This window comes from Aquarana catesbeiana, linkage group LG09, assembly GCF_042186555.1.
Source record: "Aquarana catesbeiana isolate 2022-GZ linkage group LG09, ASM4218655v1, whole genome shotgun sequence".
In the NCBI taxonomy this organism is placed as follows: Eukaryota; Metazoa; Chordata; class Amphibia; order Anura; family Ranidae; genus Aquarana; species Aquarana catesbeiana.
In genome coordinates, this window is record NC_133332.1 from 86,974,623 (window position 1) to 86,994,705 (window position 20,083).

At 46.0% G+C, this 20,083-nt stretch overlaps 1 long non-coding RNA gene across 1 annotated transcript; it reads left to right on the forward strand.

Moving 5' to 3' along the window:
• Window positions 1–1,583: 1,583 nt before the first annotated feature.
• On the forward strand, window positions 1,584–14,536 carry LOC141107214 (uncharacterized). Its single transcript, XR_012235821.1, has 3 exons — window positions 1,584–1,829; window positions 12,166–12,240; window positions 13,982–14,536. It is a non-coding gene; the product is annotated as an uncharacterized lncRNA (long non-coding RNA).
• Window positions 14,537–20,083: the final 5,547 nt, after the last annotated feature.

Genomic DNA, 20,083 nt, shown 5'->3' on the forward strand with positions numbered 1-20,083 from the left:
CATGCTGCAGTGGTTCCTGTGAGACCTCTATGTTTGCTTGGGCGCACATGCTGTTTTAATGGTAGCCATTCTTTCCAGTGAGATGTTAATTCACTCAATGTTGGTGGCTGGTCACTGGAGCACCTTTGAGGATTATCTTCATGAACACTGGAGTTGTTATACACCGTATCTGTTTTCTCTGATCATACACTCTGTGGGACTTTATTTTGTGATTATTGGACTTTATATTTTAGCACCATTTATTCACATGTCATTTATTACCATTTATTGTACTCTAATCTACTTACTTCGTTCAAGGCGCCACACTATTGTTTTTCACACGTAAAATATAAATGCATGTCAATGTCATACCAAAAAAAAGGCACTTCACACATAACGGTTGGGGAAAAACCAAAGTAAACCAAAGTAAAAAAAACAAAGTTGACACCAGTGGCGGCTGGTGTTTTTTGTTTGGGGGGCGGCAAACAACCACCACCACCACCACCCCCCCCTGCAGCACCTCAAACCATCAGATCAGCTGGCACATTGGGGATTGGCGGACACACAGCGGCGGTGATCGGCTGGCACATTGGGCAGGGAATCAGGCTGTGGTGGGCATCTGGCAGCATCTCCTGTCTCTTCTCTTCTGAGATCACAACAGCTTCCACCGTGCGTCTCCTCCCCTCCTCCTAGGCATCCAATAGGACCTAAACTTTCAGCCAATCGTGAAACGGGTAACAGACCCGCGCTTCCTGATTGACGCAGAGGCAATTCAATGTTAGAAAAGTGAATATTCATTTGCTTTAATAACACACCTGGGTGAGCTCCGAGCGCAATGCTTTACGCTCCGAGTCCACCCTATTTTGTAGCCTATGACTCTAATTAGGTGCTTCAAAAACACAGCCCCACCGCTGTAATTTAGACGCCTGAATAGGGGGTGGCCGCGGCAGCCATGGATAGATTCATGCTATGCATGAATTTATCCATTAACCATATAGGGGGGTGGCGTGGATAGAGGGGGTGCCGCCCGTTCGCTCTTAATGGACTGGCCACCCTGGTTAACAGAAATTTTAAGAATATAGCCATGAGTCGAAATTAAATAATAATATCCCATGTACATCCAGTGTACATAAATATTCAAATAATATTCAATCAATAAATGTCTATGTGCAGTGCCAATATACAGTTATAAAAAGTCAATGTGCTGTGCTCTTTAAAACACTCCTCAGACACTTGAAAGATTAACCTTTGTGAAGTGAACACACATAATGTGCCACACACACTGCCACCAATAGCAGCTCACCTCCCACTTTGACCTATGGGTAATAGGTAATATGCAATTGTCCCTGTTAGGAATGGTTAGCGTTCCCCTTTAACCTTGTTATACTATCTTGCTTGAGTTTGTTAAAATTACTGTTAACATATTGATTTAATGTAACTTGTTTTAAATATGCAAGCTTGATTGCAGAAATTGATGTAGCAAGTATTTGGAAACTTCTAATCACAAGATGTACCTGGTGTTGGTGGGAAAAGAGGAAGTAACTTTAACTGTAACTTTAACATTATTTTATCTTAATATTGCTTAATTTTGCATTTATTTACTGTTATCTACTGTTTTAATACCAGCCTGTAATTACGCCATAAGTATACGTATTGGCAATGCATTGGTGACGTATTGACATATTACTGGACAAGAGTATATGATTCCCTCCCTTTATATTGTATATATATAAGTTGTAGTTAACATGTAGCTACCACTGGCACAGACAGACAGATAAGATAAACAGACGGTTTCCCCGATCTTTCATTCGTGGTGGTAGAAGTTTTGGGCATTATCCGCCAAGATCACGGTAACCATCTTTTCTTTTCTTTTTATCTTGCCATGTACCTTTGCTGGTAATGTAGTTAAAAAACAAAAATAGGAGAGGAAAACTTTGCAGTGGGGGCAGAGAGAGATGTGTTTGCTTTGGTAGTAAACAAAGAGTTAAGTTACCAGGAGGAGAAACCCATAGTTCTATTAGCACTAGAGATTACAGAGTCTCTTTGTGTTGGGGAATTCTGGGATATTATTAACCCGTTTGTTGCTTGCTGCTGTAATGGGGGTAGAGTACTAACTTTGCTTTGTATATTTTAAGGCTGATAGAATGATAAAGTGCATATTGTATATAGCAGGGTTCCATGGTACCGTAGGATTCCTCCAGAGCAGTGGCGGCTCGTCCATTAGGGGCGCCTGGGCTCCGCCCCCTCTATGAATAATGGATAGATTCAAGCATTGCATGAATCTATCCATGGCCGCCGCTGCCACCCCCTATGCAGGCGTGCGCCCCCTTTTCGGATGCCAAGCGCCTGAAATACAGTGGCGGGGGTGTATTTTTGAAGCAGCTGATTAGAGCCATAGGCTCCAATAGGCTTCAAAATATGTGGGCTCGTGGCGCAGAGCATTGCGCCATGAGCCCAACCCAGGTGTTACAACAGCGAATAGATATTCGCTGTTGTAACACTGATCCTCAATCCGGCCAATCAGATCTGAGACCAGTTTTCTGATTGGTCGAAAAGAGAATACTCCCGATTGGCCGCTGAGGAGGAGGAAACAAAAGCCAGAGTCTCGTCTTTGGAGAGCAGGGGAGGGGAGAGCCGCGCCGCCACCGAGTGTCCGGGAGAAGCACCGCTGATGGGGTAAGTGCACCAGACCCGCTGGCCGACTGACATACCGGCCGACACTGAAGAAATGGCTGCACTGCAAGATCCATCGAAATTCGTAGTTAACGAACGAACATCCCAAGTGTTACAAACAGTTCAAATGGTAGACGCGTTTCACACACTTATAGGGCGTACACACGGTCGGACTTTGTTCGGACATTCCGACAACAAAATCCTAGGATTTTTTCCAACGGATGTTGGCTCAAACTTGTCTTGCATACACACGGTCACACAAAGTTGTCGGAGAATCCGATCGTTCTGAACGCGGTGACGTAAAACACGTACGTCGGGACTATAAACGGGGCAGTGGCCAATAGCTTTCATCTCTTTATTTATTCTGAGCATGCGTGGCACTTTGTCCGTCGGATTTGTGTACACACGATCGGAATTTCCGACAACGGATTGTCGGAAAATTTTATCTCCTGCTCTCCAACTTTGTGTGTCGGAAAATCCGATGGAAAATGTCCGATGGAGCCCACACACGGTCGGAATTTCCGACAACACGCTCCGATCGGACATTTTCCATCGGAAAATCCGACCGTGTGTACGGGGCATAACAGGTGCGCTTATTCATTCCAAAGATAAGTCAGCATTGTTTTCCTTATATACACCTATCTAGTATAGCAACAGGTGATACAGATCATTAAATTGCAGACTTCTTTTTAGCCCCATGTGATTCACATAAAACATTAATAAGAAAGAGAAAGACATAGACATATAAACTTGCACATATTTGGATATCTATTAAAGATAAAATTAGCAGTAGTAATGAAGATATACCAATATAGACAGTCCATGTGCTATGAGAAAACAGGAAACAGTGTATACATATGGAATATATATAAAAATGTATATAGAAAAGAGAAAGCATACCAACATTGAAAACATTATAACCTATTTACCGTATTTATCGGCGTATAACACGCACCCCAAGTTTAGGAGGGAATTTTAAGGAAAAAAAACTTACATTTAAATGCCCATCAATGCAGCCTCATCAGTGTCCATCTGCAGCCTTGTCAGTGTCCATCTGTAGTGTTGTCCCTGATTGCAGCCTTGTCCCCCATTGCAGCCTTGTCCCCCATTGCAGCCTTGTCACCATTGCAGCCTTGTCACCATTGCAGCCTTGTCCCCCATTGCAGCCTTGTCACCAATTGCAGCCTTGTCCCCCATTGCAGCCTTGTTAGTGTCCATCTGTAGTCTTGTACCTGATTGCAGCCTTGTCAGTGTCCCTCTGTAGCCTGTGTCGTTTGCATCTTTGAAAATGGTGCCGCCGTTCTCGGACGCTGTCGGCCATTCTCGGCGGCTCTCGGCCGCTTTCGGACGCACTCGGCTTTCGCTGGCTCCCGTGGGACTGCTAGAGGCGCCGAGAATGGCTGAAAGCGGCCGAAAGCCATCTAGAATGGTCTAGAGCCGCCGAGAATTGTCGAAAGCGGCCGTGAGCTGCCGAGAATGGCTGAAGGCTGGCGAGAGCCGCCGAGAATGGCCAAAAGTGGCCGAGAATGGCGGCGCCATTTTCAAAGCTGCCGAGAAAAGCCAAAAGCCGCTGAGAGTGGTCGAAGAGCTTACAATCAGCGGGGGATCGGCGTATAGCACGCACCCACGATTTTCCCCTGATTTTCAGGGGAAAAAAGTGCGTGTTATACGCCGATAAATACGGTATATCCCAATGGTTAAAGATAAATGCACGTTTCCTGTACTCCATTAGACCTGTGTAAATATATATGTAGATACATATATATATTAATATAACTAACCCCACAATAAAAACATTGATCACAAACATGGGGAAGCTATCCGGGTATAGAGATGGAAAAAGGAGAAGTACAGAATGAGACAAAAAAGACCAAATCAATCAACGGTATATGGTTCATACAGAGTAAAGACAACCATTGGTTATCCATTCCGTATGACCTCAGTAACCTGGTCGGTCCTAACTAGATAAGATAGATTCAAAATTTATATATATATATATATATATATATATATATATATATATATATATATATGGAACAATGTGGGCAATAAAAGTATGGCCCAAATTTAATATACTCCCTATGCCTTCTGTAATCTATAGGAGAGACTCGTATTTAGTAGATAAATAGATGGATTGAATGGCCAACTATCCTGGGCGTGCATAGTATCCTATGAAACAATATGGACGGTAAAAACACACAACCCAAATTTTAGATTAAACCTATGTCTTCTGTGATCTATAAAAGAGACTCATATTCAATAAATGATCTAAGAAACCCATTAACCTAGGCATACACAGGAACAGTACCATATGGAACAATGTGGACGGTAAAAACACAGCCCAAATTTTATATAGTCCCTATGCCTTCTGCAGTCTATAGGAGAGACTCGTATTTAATAAATAGATGGATTGGGTGGCCAACTATCCTGGGAGTGCATAGTATCCTATGAAGCAATATGGGCAGTAAAAAATATAGGTGGTAAAAAATAAGCGGTAAAAAATACGGCCCAAATTTTAGATTAAACCTGTGTCTTCTGCAATCTATAAGGGAGACTCATATTCAATAGATGATCCTGGGTATACACATGAGTAGTACCACGTGAGACAATATGGTAAAAACACACAGCCCAAATTTTATATAGTGCCTATGCCTTCTACAATCCATAGGAGAGACTCGTATTCAGTAAATGGATAGATTGAGTGGCCAGCTAACCTTGGTGTGCATGGTATCATATGAAACAATATAGGTGGCAAAGAGCCCGGCCCAAATTTTGGATTAAACCTGTGTCTTCTACAATTTATGGGGGGGGGGGGACTCATATTCAATAAGTGATCTGAGCAACCAGCTACCCTGGATACACACAGGAACAGTACCATATAGGACAATATGCATGGTAAAAATACGGCCAAAATTTTAATTGTCCCTCTGACATACCGGCCGACTGACATACCGACCGACTGGGGGGACTGTATGTCGCCCCCCAAAGGAAATTACCACCGGCCGCCACTGCTCCAGAGGTTGCTAGGGGTTCCTTGAACAATGACCAAGTGCTGCCTCCCAAATAAGTTTCTACTGACACCGTTGATCTGTTTAGCTATCCAGAAGGGGGTAATTCTTCCCAGCGACCACAAGTCTAAGAAGAACTCTTCCCACTGATCATCACACTAATGTATCATTAGATGGAGATATGGGAATTTTAGCAAGGGTTCCCTGAGGCCAGAAAGTTATTCCAAGGGTTCCTCTGTGCTGAAAAGATTAAAGAAGGCTAGTATAGAGTATAAGATTTGTTTATTCATAAGTGTTGTCATAATCTATATTTTATAACGGGGATACGCCTATGTAAACAAAGCAGATCCCCTATCTGACAGGGAAGTACACAGAGATCAGAATGTCAGATTTGTCCGCCGATGATCGCCGCCAATTACTAGTAAAAACATTACATTGTAAAAACAATAAAAAAAAAAATTTAAATGCTATAAATCTATTCCTTAGTTTGTAGACGCTATAATTTTTTTGCGCAAACCAATCAATATATGCTTATTGGGATTTTTTTTTTACCAAAAATATGTGGAAGAATACATATTGTCCTAAAAGGATAAAGAAATTAGATTTAAATTTTTTTTTTTTGATATGTATCATAGCAGAAAGTAAAAAATATTGCTTTTTTTCAAAATTGTCGGTCTTTTTTGTTTATAGCGCAAAAAATAAAAGCCGTAGAGGTGATCAAATACCACCAAAAGAAAGCTATATTTGTGGGGGAAAAAAAAGGACATAAATTTTATTCAGGCACGACCACGAAATTGTCAGTGGCGTATCGCAAAAAATGGCCTGATCATTAAGGGGTTAAATCCTTCCGGGGCTGAAGTGGTTAAAGTTCCTTCCTTTTTTTTCCGCCAACATGTCTGTGCATAGTGCCAGGTATATCTTGTGGTTATAAGCAGGACTGCTGTTAGAAATCATGGGGCAGCCTATCTAATGGGGCCCCTAAAAAATGCAGCTTTTTCTTCAAGGGATAGATATCTTTCTCCAGTTACAAATGTGATTATCCAAAAGGAATACTGTTTTTAGATGAGAACAGGCCTCTTTACTTTACTTGTGTCCGATTACACCCGCCTACCTCCAATCTAGTCTGATAAAAAAAACGGAAGGGGGTTCATCCTTCTCTGTCAAGTTGGATCAGATTGGAGGGTAGTCGGGTGTAAACAGACAGTAGTGTCCATTTACACCCGGCCGCTCATAGAGCAGAGCAGGCTGTGTTTGTGTCTGTTCTACATAAACCGAGCGGACACGGACCTGTCATCCGCCTGCTCTGCTTAGATCAGCAGACAGATCCCCTGCTGAGCAAAGCGGACTCCATCCCATGTGATAGGGGACCAAGGCAGGCCATAGATGACACAATTTTCTTTCCTGCAACCACGTGTTAAAGGAAAGCTATTGTGTTCTCCCAGCGTGGAGTGATTACTGCTAGCGGCAGTTATCAGCCTGCCCCATAGATCGTTCAAATCTTGGCCGGTTTCTGCTGAAACACCTGAGATTCAAACTATCTATGGCCAGTTTAACCTCTTAGAGCCGAGCGTAAACAAATGTGCAGCCTCTGGGTGGGTGGTCCTTGACGCCAAGAGGCCACACATTTGCATAACAAAATGTAAACTTGCGCCGAAGGCGCACACGCTTTGCGCTCCTGGCACAGTTACCGGTTACCACTTAATGGAAAGCTTCCGATTGCTGCTTGCAATTAGGAGCTTTCCGATCATGTGACCGCTGTGACAGTCAATTAACGGCGGTCACATGATCATCAACCCTGCCCCACCTCCCGGCATCAGAAACCCCTTAAAGGACCGGGAGGTGCTGGCGTTAAGGAGTTAAGGATGCGATTCACTGTCCTTCCTTTCTTCAATGATCCTCATCATTATCATCATGTGGCTCAAAGCACATGTACTGTGTGAGTGTGACTACTGCCATCATTGATGGTAATTAGGTCACATTTGGTTGCTGCTCCCTGCTATATAATTTAAAATAGACATAGGGAAATGTGTGTACAGTGTGCTGTCATGTCATGAGACACTGTACCTGTCCAGAGGCTCAGAGCCAGGGATCTCTCTGTGCCTCCACTGCTGCTCCAAGGCACCCCAGTATTATCTGCAGTCCTAACTCTTGTAAATTTATGAGAGTCTCCATAGTAGAAGCACATGCATTCTAATGGATAGACAGAGGGGAGGTGAGCCTGGAAGTAGCCCACTTCTCTTTAAAAAAGCACAGGGGCACAATGGACACCCAGCACATAGCACAATTGCAGCAAAGGTGCCCAGTGTGTCCCCTCACCAATATTACATCAGTAACAACTGGCCACTGTCCCCACCTATAACTGGCCTTCACAGCAAGGAGCACGAAGGGCAACACGTGCAAAACAAAACCAAAGACAATTCCCAGCTCAACTCATTGCGTTAAAATTTCTCTACACAGCAAACCACATTACCTCCTGCCAACAACAAAGTGACTCCCAGGAACAAGCCACAGTTCAAGCAACAGCCATCAGAAGCCTTAGAGACTAAGACTTCATTCACACCTAGGCATTTGGAATTGCGGGTGGAATAGCCAGGATTCTGCCCGCGATTCCAAATCGTGGCAAAAGCGGAACACGTTTGCGATGCCATTAATTCTTAATGGCACCCCAATTACTGCGCAATTTTATCACGATTGTCGCGTGACAAATCACGCAAACAAAATGGCGGGATGTGCGTCGCCCAAAAGAAGTTCACTTTTTTTGGCCGACACGCATCCCACCATTTTGTTTGCGTGGTTTTGCCACGATTGTCCCACGATTGGGATGCCATTAAAAAGTAATGGCAAATGGCATTGCAAATGCATTCCACATTTTTCTGCGATTTGGAATCACAATTCCAAACGCCTGGGTGTGAATAGAGCCTAAGCTAAATGCTTTTGTAATGTCATTTTATCCTGGTAAACCTCACCCTTATTCACCAGAGAACTTTCACACCCAAGGTGTCCCACAAGTAACTTTCTCACCAAAGAGTGAGAGATCAGACCTGTCTGACTTCGCCAGATATGATTCGCCACAAGCTCATTAACATTAGCCTCTCGAGGTTCGACAACTGTCCAGAGAACTATAGGGCTTGAAGATCAAACTTCAAAGCTGCTATTGTTGATCTCAACCTTCCTGTCAAGGAGAAACTTTATTTGCTCATAAAGTGGCTGGGGCCAGAATCTGCAGATCGTGTTAAAATACTGAGACCAGTACAAGATGACTACCCAGATGCAGGTCTTGCTGCTGTATCAGCAAGACTTGAGCAAACCTAGGGTAGCTCTGGGGCCATAGGGAGTGCTCTATTCAAGAGACAGCAAAACTTTCGAATAATAGGAAACAAAGATCATCGCAAACTCAAGAACTAAGCAACCTCCTCATGGAGCTAAAGTTGGCAAAGTCAGATCCCTGTCTAACTAGGCTAACCTTTCTGAACACCGCACATATCCGAAGAATCAACCTGAGAAAGCTACCAGGATGTATGCCATAAAAGATGAGCAGAGCAACAGATCCCTGGTTAAACCTACATTCTTTGAGATCTTTGGCATAAGGAGACATGCAACACCATAAACTCTCCCTGTTCTGGTCATGTAAAAACCTCCGGCAGAAGGGCTGATGGGTTCATGGTCTCCCATATCAAAGCAAAGGCAAGAAAGGGCATACCCTTGCCAACATTAGTCGGGTGCAACCAAATACCAGACAACAGGGAAGAAATTCCTACTCTAGAAGCTGCGTATCACCATCCCCACTTAAGGCACCCGGGGGCAAATTAAAGTGCAAAAAACAAAACACATACAATACAGTAATATAATCTGTAAGATTACAGTGTATCAAATCATTTCACATCCTGTCAGAAACTATGAATCAGACCGAGACAGAAGTACAGTTAAATCACACTTGTTTAATAATAAAAGTAAATAGAACAAACATAGTCAAAACATAGCCAAATTTTGGTAACCAGAATGGATAGTCAGACAAGCCAGAAAGTCAGGAAGCCAAGAATCAGCTTAGTGAAACAGCAAGCAGGATCTGGAGCCAGAAGGAATGTCCACCAAGCAAGTCTTTAACAGGAGTGCAGGAGAAATTCTCTGTGATGTTGACCAAGGCAAAGGCAGAGGGGCTGGATGGCTTAAGCAGGACTGACGAGCAGGATAACATCAACAGCTGAGTCACTGTAGAGAGATAGGAGCTGGCAATTAGCTGACAGCTGAGCGGCCAGCTCAGAGAAGGAAGGTCTGAGCCCAGCCCTGACACATCCCTTTTGTCCTTAATGCTTTGTCCAGTGCCCTGCATGCAGATATATATATATATATATATATATATATATATATATATATATATATATATATATATATATATATATATATATATACATATACACATATACACACACACATATACACACACACTGTTCTTTCTGCCTGGGAACTTGAGAATGTCCATGACAACCAAAAAGCGTCCCTTTATGTCAAAAGCCGTTTTAGACCAGCTAGAAAACAGCGATAGTAAATTAGAATCACTTTCAGAATTGAATGATAGTGATTAGTGGGGAAATAAAACACTGAAAGTAACGGCAGCGACAATTCTGCAACTGAGCAAATTTCAGTGTTTTTGATTTGATTACATTATTGAATAAATGTTATTATTATTTGTTATAATTATTTATTATAATTTATGATTTTGTGTTTCAAACTTTATCATACCCGGGATGTCTACTAGACTGTCTACTCACTTAAGTGAGTTATTCCTAAATGACAGGCCTACAATATAAAACGCCAAATTTCCATGCAAAACAATGTACCGCTTTGAGACGCAAAAATCTGACATAATTATACCGCCAGGTTAAGACAGCTATCAGAGACTATTAAAGATTGGGATGCTTCACTACAACAGACAAACATTCAAACTGGGAGTCCTGAAAACAATCTCTACATGCCTTAGATGGAATTGACATACCACGCTGTTACACTTCAGCTTCCCTTGCTGCAAGTCAGAGAAAAGAGATTCTCTCAATCAAACCCATGTAGGGTTTTTGTTTGGCAAAGCTAAGTTAGCACTATATTAATAAAATAGTGCAGCGCTAAAACTAAAATAATCAAATAACAAATCACGAGCACCAATATTAAAGAGGGAGTAAGCCCTGATGGGTTTTACTTCCTCTTTTGCTCCCCACAAGGCCTGCAAATGAAAAGCATAATGGGCTAGTATGCATCGCATACTAGCCCATTATATGACACTACCTGCAAACAAAGCCTGCGCTGTCCCCTGAGCAGGCCGTGTCCATCTTCTCCCCTCATCCTTCCGGGGCCACAGACTCTGGCTCTGTGACTGGACGGATTTGCAGGAGCCGTCAGTCACGGTACACGCTGGGGAAAGAAGTGGCAAGGTGGTCCGTTTCTTCACAGCGCATGCCCCAATGACGACATTGACGCACTACAAGTGAAATATCTCCTAAACGGCGCCCATTTAGGGGATATTTCCACTACCTATAGGTAAGCCTTATTCTAGGCCTACCTATAGGTAAAAGTCAGCAAAAAGGGTTTACAACCACTTTAAGTGTCCATATAAAGTGCTGATGTTGAAAAATCATATAGGTGACTTCGTAAAGGGCCTCCACCAATGGTAATATTAGCAGCTCTCCTCCCAAAGTGGACCCCTGTAGGAATAGGGTCACAAGCGCATTCCCCAAATGGGGTAATCAATGCTGTGTAGATAAATGGAATCACCAGGATAGGCTAATAGGAGAAACAGATCCTTTTCTGCACGCTCCAGATCCCTCCAAGCACAAAGAACAAACTCTCCGGTGTCATGATTAAACATGGAATAAAAAGAGTACATAGTACTCTCTGCCAGAATGGGTATTTATTGTGTATAAAAAGAGAATAAAACTTACAAACACTGCACTGTAACCCAGTGCCAAGCACACAGGCATGTACCACAAGAATCAGCAACAGCCGCGGGTGATGCCACACGATTCCCCTCTGTCCGCACGCGTCACGTCCCAGGGGGCGGTACTTCGTCAGCGGATACGGTAATGACTTCGGCCACCTTCTTCAAATAGTAAAAGCCACCTGGCACCTGGGATGTGCGGAGAGAGGGGAATCAAGTGGCAGTGTAATAGGTGTTATTTATAACACTGCAGTGGAGACATACAACACAAACAGAGACCCAGCTCATCAGATTGGAGTTAATGATAAATCTTATTTTATTACATATCATTATTTTATATATATTTGAATTATTTATTTAAACTCCAGGCAATTTTTTAATTAAAAAATGTAAAGTCTCATGAGGTGTTTTACTTTTTTTTAAAAGTGGTGTTAAACCCTAAAACAAAAATGTTTTAAATTGCAGCTTACCAATTGTTTGATGTGGTGGCTGCATTAGTTTTATTTTTTCTTCTTTTTCCTTTATTTTCACCTGGAAAATCTGTCATTAAGTTTATTGTTTTTCCACTTCCTTTAACAGACCAAGCTGTTCAGATAAAGAAGCAGTTAGAGGGTTGAGACAAACCATTTACCACTGAGAGGGGTGCTTACAATGGTAAGTTTTTAATCATCTATGTTAAACCTTTATCCAAAAAGGAAAAAAGCTGCAACTGTTATAAAGCGTTAGCCAACTATATCTAAATCTTCTAGTCTAGCACTACTTCCACCCCAGGCTTGCAAGGATGCAGTCCAAAGGTGTCTGCTTTACTATTTCATCCAGAATGCAGACACCCTTGGGCAGAAAGTGTGTTACTGGCAGGATCACCAGGTGAAATAAAGAAGAATAAGCATAAAAAATTTAAACTAATGCAGCCACCGCATCTAAGGATTGGTAAGCTGCAATATATAAACTTTTTGTTTTTCGGTTTAATACGACTTTCATATTTACACTTTCATTGAGGCTGGATGGTGTAGCTCCTATAGTTGCAGCACAGGAGCTGCAACTATAGGAGCTGAGTCTCTTATACACGGAGGTTGCACTGTTGTTTGTCCACCCCTTCCTCTCCCATGGCCCTTTCACAGAATGCTTTGTATTGACCTCAGTGAGCCTGAAATATAGCAAGAGCTTGTAAGACCCCTATGTAATAGCATAGTGCAGGTGGCAGGTCCTCCTTAAGTAGGGTTGCCACCTGTCCAGGAGTCACCCGGACAGTCCAGGTTTTGAATCATGTGTCCGGGTTTCAGGCAGACTGAAACCGAACACATTTTGTCAGACAGGGCTGTGGCTCCCCAAGTAACTGAGATAGTCACACAAAAATCTGTTGCTATCTGGGAGCTGTGGGTGGCTGTCTGCGGGCAGGTTCGGCATCACTGGGGGGGCGGGGTGATGATGTCAGCAAGAGTAATTTGGACACACCCACCGTTCCCAGCAAAGTACCTCATTACTATTCTCCTTGAGGCACCCAAAGATGTCCCAGGTCTTTTATAATCCTATAGCGCATACTACGGAAAAAAAAAATGTGCCCTGTGCTGCTAAAGTGTTCGGGTTTGGCTTGAAGAAAAGGTGGCAACCCTATCCTTATGGCAATATCAGAGTTCTATTAGGGCTCTTTCACACGGACGATCCGTATGTCCGTTTTTCATCCTTCCGTTTTCGGATGAAAAACGGACATACAGTCATCCCTATGGAGCGTCGGATGTCAGCGGTGACATGTCCGCTGACATCCGACCTGCTCCGATCCGAAAAGTGTAACGGAGGAAAAACCTACTTTTCCATCCGTGATCGGATCGGATGACGACGGACACTACGGACCGTCATCATCCGATTCCCCCATAGGGGAGAGCGGCGTTCTGACAGGTCCGTCGCTGCACAGCGTGCAGCGATGCACCTGTCATCTTCCTGCTCAGCGGGGATCGGCGGAGCTATCCCCGCTGAGCAAGCGGATGTTCACGGGGCGGATCATGACTGATCTGCCCCGTGTGAAAGAGGCCTAAGACTCCTAATTCTCCCCTCTGCACTGAGGCCAAACAGATCGAGTACAGGAAGAATTCAATCTGCTCCTCTCCTGGGCCCAGCTGGAAAGGATCTGTCATCTAAGAGAGCTCTGAGCAGAGATTCACTGTACTGTATGGAGAAGAGATCATCTGACTTCTCCTCTGTAGTACCCAATGGTCATCCTGGAGGTAAAGCCCACAGTCTGCTGATAAAATGGAAATCAAACTCATGGCTACTCTTCATCTCACTGACACCAAGGGGGGCGCTCTTCATCTCACTGACACCAACAAAGGGGGCGCTCTTCATCTCTGTTTGTTTCTCTCTGTTTATTACTTTGCTTGTATTTATTTATTTTTTTCAGAACATGACTGGCAAGATGTTTTCAGTAACAACACTTCTGGTTATCAGTGGAATTCTCTTTGGCCTTTCCCAATGCCAACTAAAAGACAACAGGGCATGGGAAAAGTTTAAAACAAAGCATATCACCTCTCAAACTGTGGCTGCATTCAACTGCAACAGAACCATGAATGATCCTTTATATACTCCAGATGGGCAGTGCAAGCCGGTCAATACCTTCATCCATTCGACCACTGGACCAGTTAAGGATATCTGCAGAGGAGTCGCTGGTAGTGTAAATAAAACCAGCAAGGTAGAATTTCCATTAACTACTTGCAGAAGAACCACCAATTGCAAATATTCTCAAAGCAATCAAACCAATGTCATATGTGTCACCTGCACAGCTAACTTGCCTGTTCACTTTGTTAAAAAAGGAGGGTGCTAAAAATGAAAAGATTTGATTTTTTCCTTTTGCTTAAGGCTGGGTTCACACTGGTGCGACACGACAGCCGTCCTACTTTGGATCCGACTTTACCCTGCGACATGAAGCCGGCATGTGTCCGACTTTCAATGAACGGGGATCCGACTTGGATCCCCGCCAATGCCGGCACTGTGTTTGGTATGAATCTTTAGGGGGGAACTCCGCGCCAAATTTTAAATAAAAAACCGGCATGGGTTCCCCCTCCAGAGGCATACCAGGCCCTTGGGTCTGGTATGGACCTTGAGGGGAACCCCCTACGCCGAAAAAACGGCGTGGGGGGTCGCCCCCAATCCATACCAGACCCTTATCCGAGCACGCAGCCCGGCCGGACAGGAATGGGGGTGGGGACGAGCGAGCGCCCCCCCCCTCCTGAACCGTACCAGGCCGCATGCCCTCAACATGGGGGGTTGTTGCCTTGGGGGAGGGGGGCGCGCTGCGGCCCCCCCACCCCAAAGCACCTTGTCCCCATGTCGATGAGGACAAGGGCCTCTTCCCGACAACCCTGGCCGTTGGTTGTCGGGGTCTGCGGGCGGGGGGCTTATCGGAATCCGGGAGCCCCCTTTAATAAGGGAGCCCCCAGATCCCGGCCCCCCACCCTATGTGAATGAGTATGGGGTACAGCGTACCCCTACCCATTCACCTAGGAAAAAAGTGTCAATTTAAAAAAAACCACTACACAGATTTTTAAAGCATTTTATTAGACAGCTCCGGGGGTCTTCTTCCGACTTCGGGGGTCTCTCCGGTTCTTCTCCACGCTCTCCGGATCTTCTGCCGGGCTCCTCCGCTCTCTTCTGCTCTTTTGCCGCTCTTTTGCTAAAGCGGAGGAGCCCGGTCTTCAATCTTCTGCCTTCTGCCTTCTGCCTTCTGCCCTCTTCTCCTGATGTTGACACGACGCTCTCTGGGGCTAGAATGCTCTCTGTGCGCTCTGCTCTGACTTATATAGGCGGTGACCCCGCCCCCTTATGCCGTCACAGTCCCTGGGCATGCTGGGACTGTGACGTTTTAGGGGGCGTGGTCATCGGGTGATGACCACGCCCCCTAAAACGTCACAGTCCCAGCATGCCCAGGGACTGTGACGGCATAAGGGGGCGGGGTCACCGCCTATATAAGTCAGAGCAGAGCGCACAGAGAGCATTCTAGCCCCAGAGAGCGTCGTGTCAACATCAGGAGAAGAGGGCAGAAGGCAGAAGGCAGAAGGCAGAAGATTGAAGACCGGGCTCCTCCGCTTTAGCAAAAGAGCGGCAAAAGAGCAGAAGAGAGCGGAGGAGCCCGGCAGAAGATCCGGAGAGCGTGGAGAAGAACCGGAGAGACCCCCGAAGTCGGAAGAAGACCCCCGGAGCTGTCTAATAAAATGCTTTAAAAATCTGTGTAGTGGTTTTTTTTAAATTGACACTTTTTTCCTAGGTGAATGGGTAGGGGTACGCTGTACCCCATACTCATTCACATAGGGTGGGGGGCCGGGATCTGGGGGCTCCCTTATTAAAGGGGGCTCCCGGATTCCGATAAGCCCCTCGCCCGCAGACCCCGACAACCAACGGCCAGGGTTGTCGGGAAGAGGCCCTTGTCCTCATCGACATGGGGACAAGGTGCTTTGGGGTGGGGGGGCCGCAGCGAGCCCCCCTCCCCCAAGGCACCACCCCCCATGTTGAGGGCATGCGGCCTGGTACGGTTTAGGAGGGGGGGGGCGCTCGCTCGTCCCCACCCCCATTCCTGTCCGGCCGGGCTGCGTGCTCGGATAAGGGTCTGGTATGGATTGGGGGGACCCCCACGCCGCTTTTTCGGCGTAGGGGGTTCCCCTCAAGTTCCATACCAGACCCAAGGGCCTGGTATGCTCCTGGAGGGGGAACCCATGCCGGATTTTTATCTAAAATTTGGCGCGGAGTTCCCCCTCAAGATCATCTGAGCACAAGTCGCGTGCCGAAGTCGGATCATGCGAGACGGCAATCCGACTTTGATCCGACTTCAATGATAGTCAATAGGCTGAAGTAGGATCAAAGTCGGACCAAAGTAGTACAGGGAGCATTTCTAAAGTCGGAACGACTTGTGTCGGACCAGTTAGGACGGCTCCCATAGGGAAACATTAAATTTCACACGTCATGCGACATGAGCTCCCAATGTCGGAGCGTTTGTCGGACCAATGTGAACCCAGCCTTACTTCATCCTATGCTTTTATAAACGTATGACAGTCATTTTGCCTACTAAATCCTATATCTAAGCTCATAAAGTCAGGGGATTCAGTCTGACTGCCATTTTCCCTTATGCACCGATTGTTTCTCATTACATGACAATCTGTACAATAAAGTAGCTTTACTCTTTCAGGCTGGGTTCACACTGGTGCGACACGACAGCCGTCCTACTTTGGATCCGACTTTGCCCTGCGACATGAAGCCGGCATGTGTCCGACTTTCAATGAACGGGGATCCGACTTGGATCCCCGCCAATGCCGGCACTGTGTTTGGTATGAATCTTTAGGGGGGAACTCCGCGCCAAATTTTAAATAAAAAACCGGCATGGGTTCCCCCTCCAGAGGCATACCAGGCCCTTGGGTCTGGTATGGACCTTGAGGGGAACCCCCTACGCCGAAAAAACGGCGTGGGGGGTCGCCCTCAATCCATACCAGACCCTTATCCGAGCACGCAGCCCGGCCGGACAGGAATGGGGTGGGGACGAGCGAGCGCCCCCCCCCCCTCCTGAACCGTACCAGGCCGCATGCCCTCAACATGGGGGGTGGTGCCTTGGGGGAGGGGGCGCGCTGCGGCCCCCCCACCCCAAAGCACCTTGTCCCCATGTCGATGAGGACAAGGGCCTCTTCCCGACAACCCTGGCCGTTGGTTGTCGGGGTCTGCGGGCGGGGGGCTTATCGGAATCCGGGAGCCCCCTTTAATAAGGGAGCCCCCAGATCCCGGCCCCCCACCCTATGTGAATGAGTATGGGGTACAGCGTACCCCTACCCATTCACCTAGGAAAAAAGTGTCAATTTAAAAAAAAACACTACACAGATTTTTAAAGCATTTTATTAGACAGCTCCGGGGGTCTTCTTCCGACTTCGGGGGTCTCTCCGGTTCTTCTCCACACTCTCCGGATCTTCTGCCGGGCTCCTCCGCTCTCTTCTGCTCTTTTGCCGCTCTTTTGCTAAAGCGGAGGAGCCCGGTCTTCAATCTTCTGCCTTCTGCCTTCTGCCTTCTGCCTTCTGCCTTCTTCTCCTGATGTTGACACGATGCTCTCTGGGGCTAGAATGCTCTCTGTGCGCTCTGCTCTGACTTATATAGGCGGTGACCCCGCCCCCTTATGCCGTCACAGTCCCTGGGCATGCTGGGACTGTGACGGCATAAGGGGGCGTGGTCATCGGGTGATGACCACGCCCCCTAAAACGTCACAGTCCCAGCATGCCCAGGGACTGTGACGGCATAAGGGGGCGGGGTCACCGCCTATATAAGTCAGAGCAGAGCGCACAGAGAGCATTCTAGCCCCAGAGAGCGTCGTGTCAACATCAGGAGAAGAAGGCAGAAGGCAGAAGGCAGAAGGCAGAAGGCAGAAGATTGAAGACCGGGCTCCTCCGCTTTAGCAAAAGAGCGGCAAAAGAGCAGAAGAGAGCGGAGGAGCCCGGCAGAAGATCCGGAGAGCGTGGAGAAGAACCGGAGAAACCCCCGAAGTCGGAAGAAGACCCCCGGAGCTGTCTAATAAAATGCTTTAAAAATCTGTGTAGTGTTTTTTTTTAAATTGACACTTTTTTCCTAGGTGAATGGGTAGGGGTACGCTGTACCCCATACTCATTCACATAGGGTGGGGGGCCGGGATCTGGGGGCTCCCTTATTAAAGGGGGCTCCCGGATTCCGATAAGCCCCCCGCCCGCAGACCCCGACAACCAATGGCCAGGGTTGTCGGGAAGAGGCCCTTGTCCTCATCGACATGGGGACAAGGTGCTTTGGGGTGGGGGGGCCGCAGCGCGCCCCCCTCCCCCAAGGCACCACCCCCCATGTTGAGGGCATGCGGCCTGGTACGGTTCAGGAGGGGGGGGGCGCTCGCTCGTCCCCACCCCCATTCCTGTCCGGCCGGGCTGCGTGCTCGGATAAGGGTCTGGTATGGATTGGGGGGACCCCCACGCCGCTTTTTCGGCGTAGGGGGTTCCCCTCAAGTTCCATACCAGACCCAAGGGCCTGGTATGCTCTTGGAGGGGGAACCCATGCCGGATTTTTATCTAAAATTTGGCGCGGAGTTCCCCCTCAAGATCATCTGAGCACAAGTCGCGTGCCGAAGTCGGATCATGCGAGACGGCAATCCGACTTTGATCCGACTTCAATGATAGTCAATAGGCTGAAGTAGGATCAAAGTCGGACCAAAGTAGTACAGGGAGCATTTCTAAAGTCGGAACGACTTGTGTCGGACCAGTTAGGACGGCTCCCATAGGGAAACATTAAATTTCACACGTCATGCGACATGAGCTCCCAATGTCGGAGCGTTTGTCGGACCAATGTGAACCCAGCCTCATTCACATTGTTGTTTTGTTTGTTTGTTTTTTCAGTTGTGTAATCTGCCTTTAAACCCCAAGCACAGTTATTAATAAGACAAACAAATTTATATTCTTTATTCAATAAAGAGCTCTTATGCTTAAAGCGGACCTTCAGAAATGTTTTCGACTTTCCATCTATTAAATCTTCTGCCCTTGTTGTTTTAACTTTGGAGCACAAAACATTTTTTTTTCTGCCAGTAAATACCTTATACAGTCCACTTCCTGTTTCTTGTCTGGTAAAAAAGCCTAGGCTTATGACATCATGCACAGCTCTCTCTCACTCTTGTGAGCGTTTGCCAGGAATGGAGGGGGGATCAATCATAAGAGGGCCAATGAGAGCTGCAGAGATGGAGGTGTGCCTCTGTGTGTCTGTGTAAATCCAGGAAATGAACAGGTAGCAGCTTCAGCTGCCCACAGTTAAAATGGTTGCAGCCAGACTCAGTGGAGGGAGATTTCTGCAGCATATTTGGCAAGTACAGAATTACAGTATACAGTATATAAAATAATATGCAAAGTGGTTGGAGGGAAGCTTCAGAACGGCAAATATGTTTTTATTACAAATTATATGAGCAGACTGCAGTTCCTCTTTAACTGCTGTAACCCATGGCAGCCAATCAGAATCTATGTACTGCTCTGACTTTTTTTAGAATGGATTCTGATAGGCTCCCTGGTTACTGCATGTAAAGTGGAACTAAATCCACCAATTTAACGTTTTTTGAAAACAGTTACATTCAAGCAATGCCTTGTTAGTGTGCTTATGTTAGCTTTCAAATGAACTGTCAAGCCATCATATGGCTGGTGTCAGAGCTCATCACATGTGCAGCATCATGGCAACTGTATATTCAACAGAAGATAAGATGGCAGCTTCCTTGGCTGTAAAAGATAGGAGGTTTTAGTTCTATTTTAACCACCTTAGCTCCAGAAGATTTTACCACCTTTGGGACCAGGCCATATTTTGCTATTCAACACTGTGTTACTTTAACTGGCAACTACGCGGTCATGCAACGCTGTACCCAAATGAAATTGATATAATTTTTCCCCACAAATTGAGCTTTTGATCACCACTGAGTTTTTTTATTCTTTATTATATAATCGATAAAAAAAGACTGAAAATTTTGAAAATAAAACAATATTTT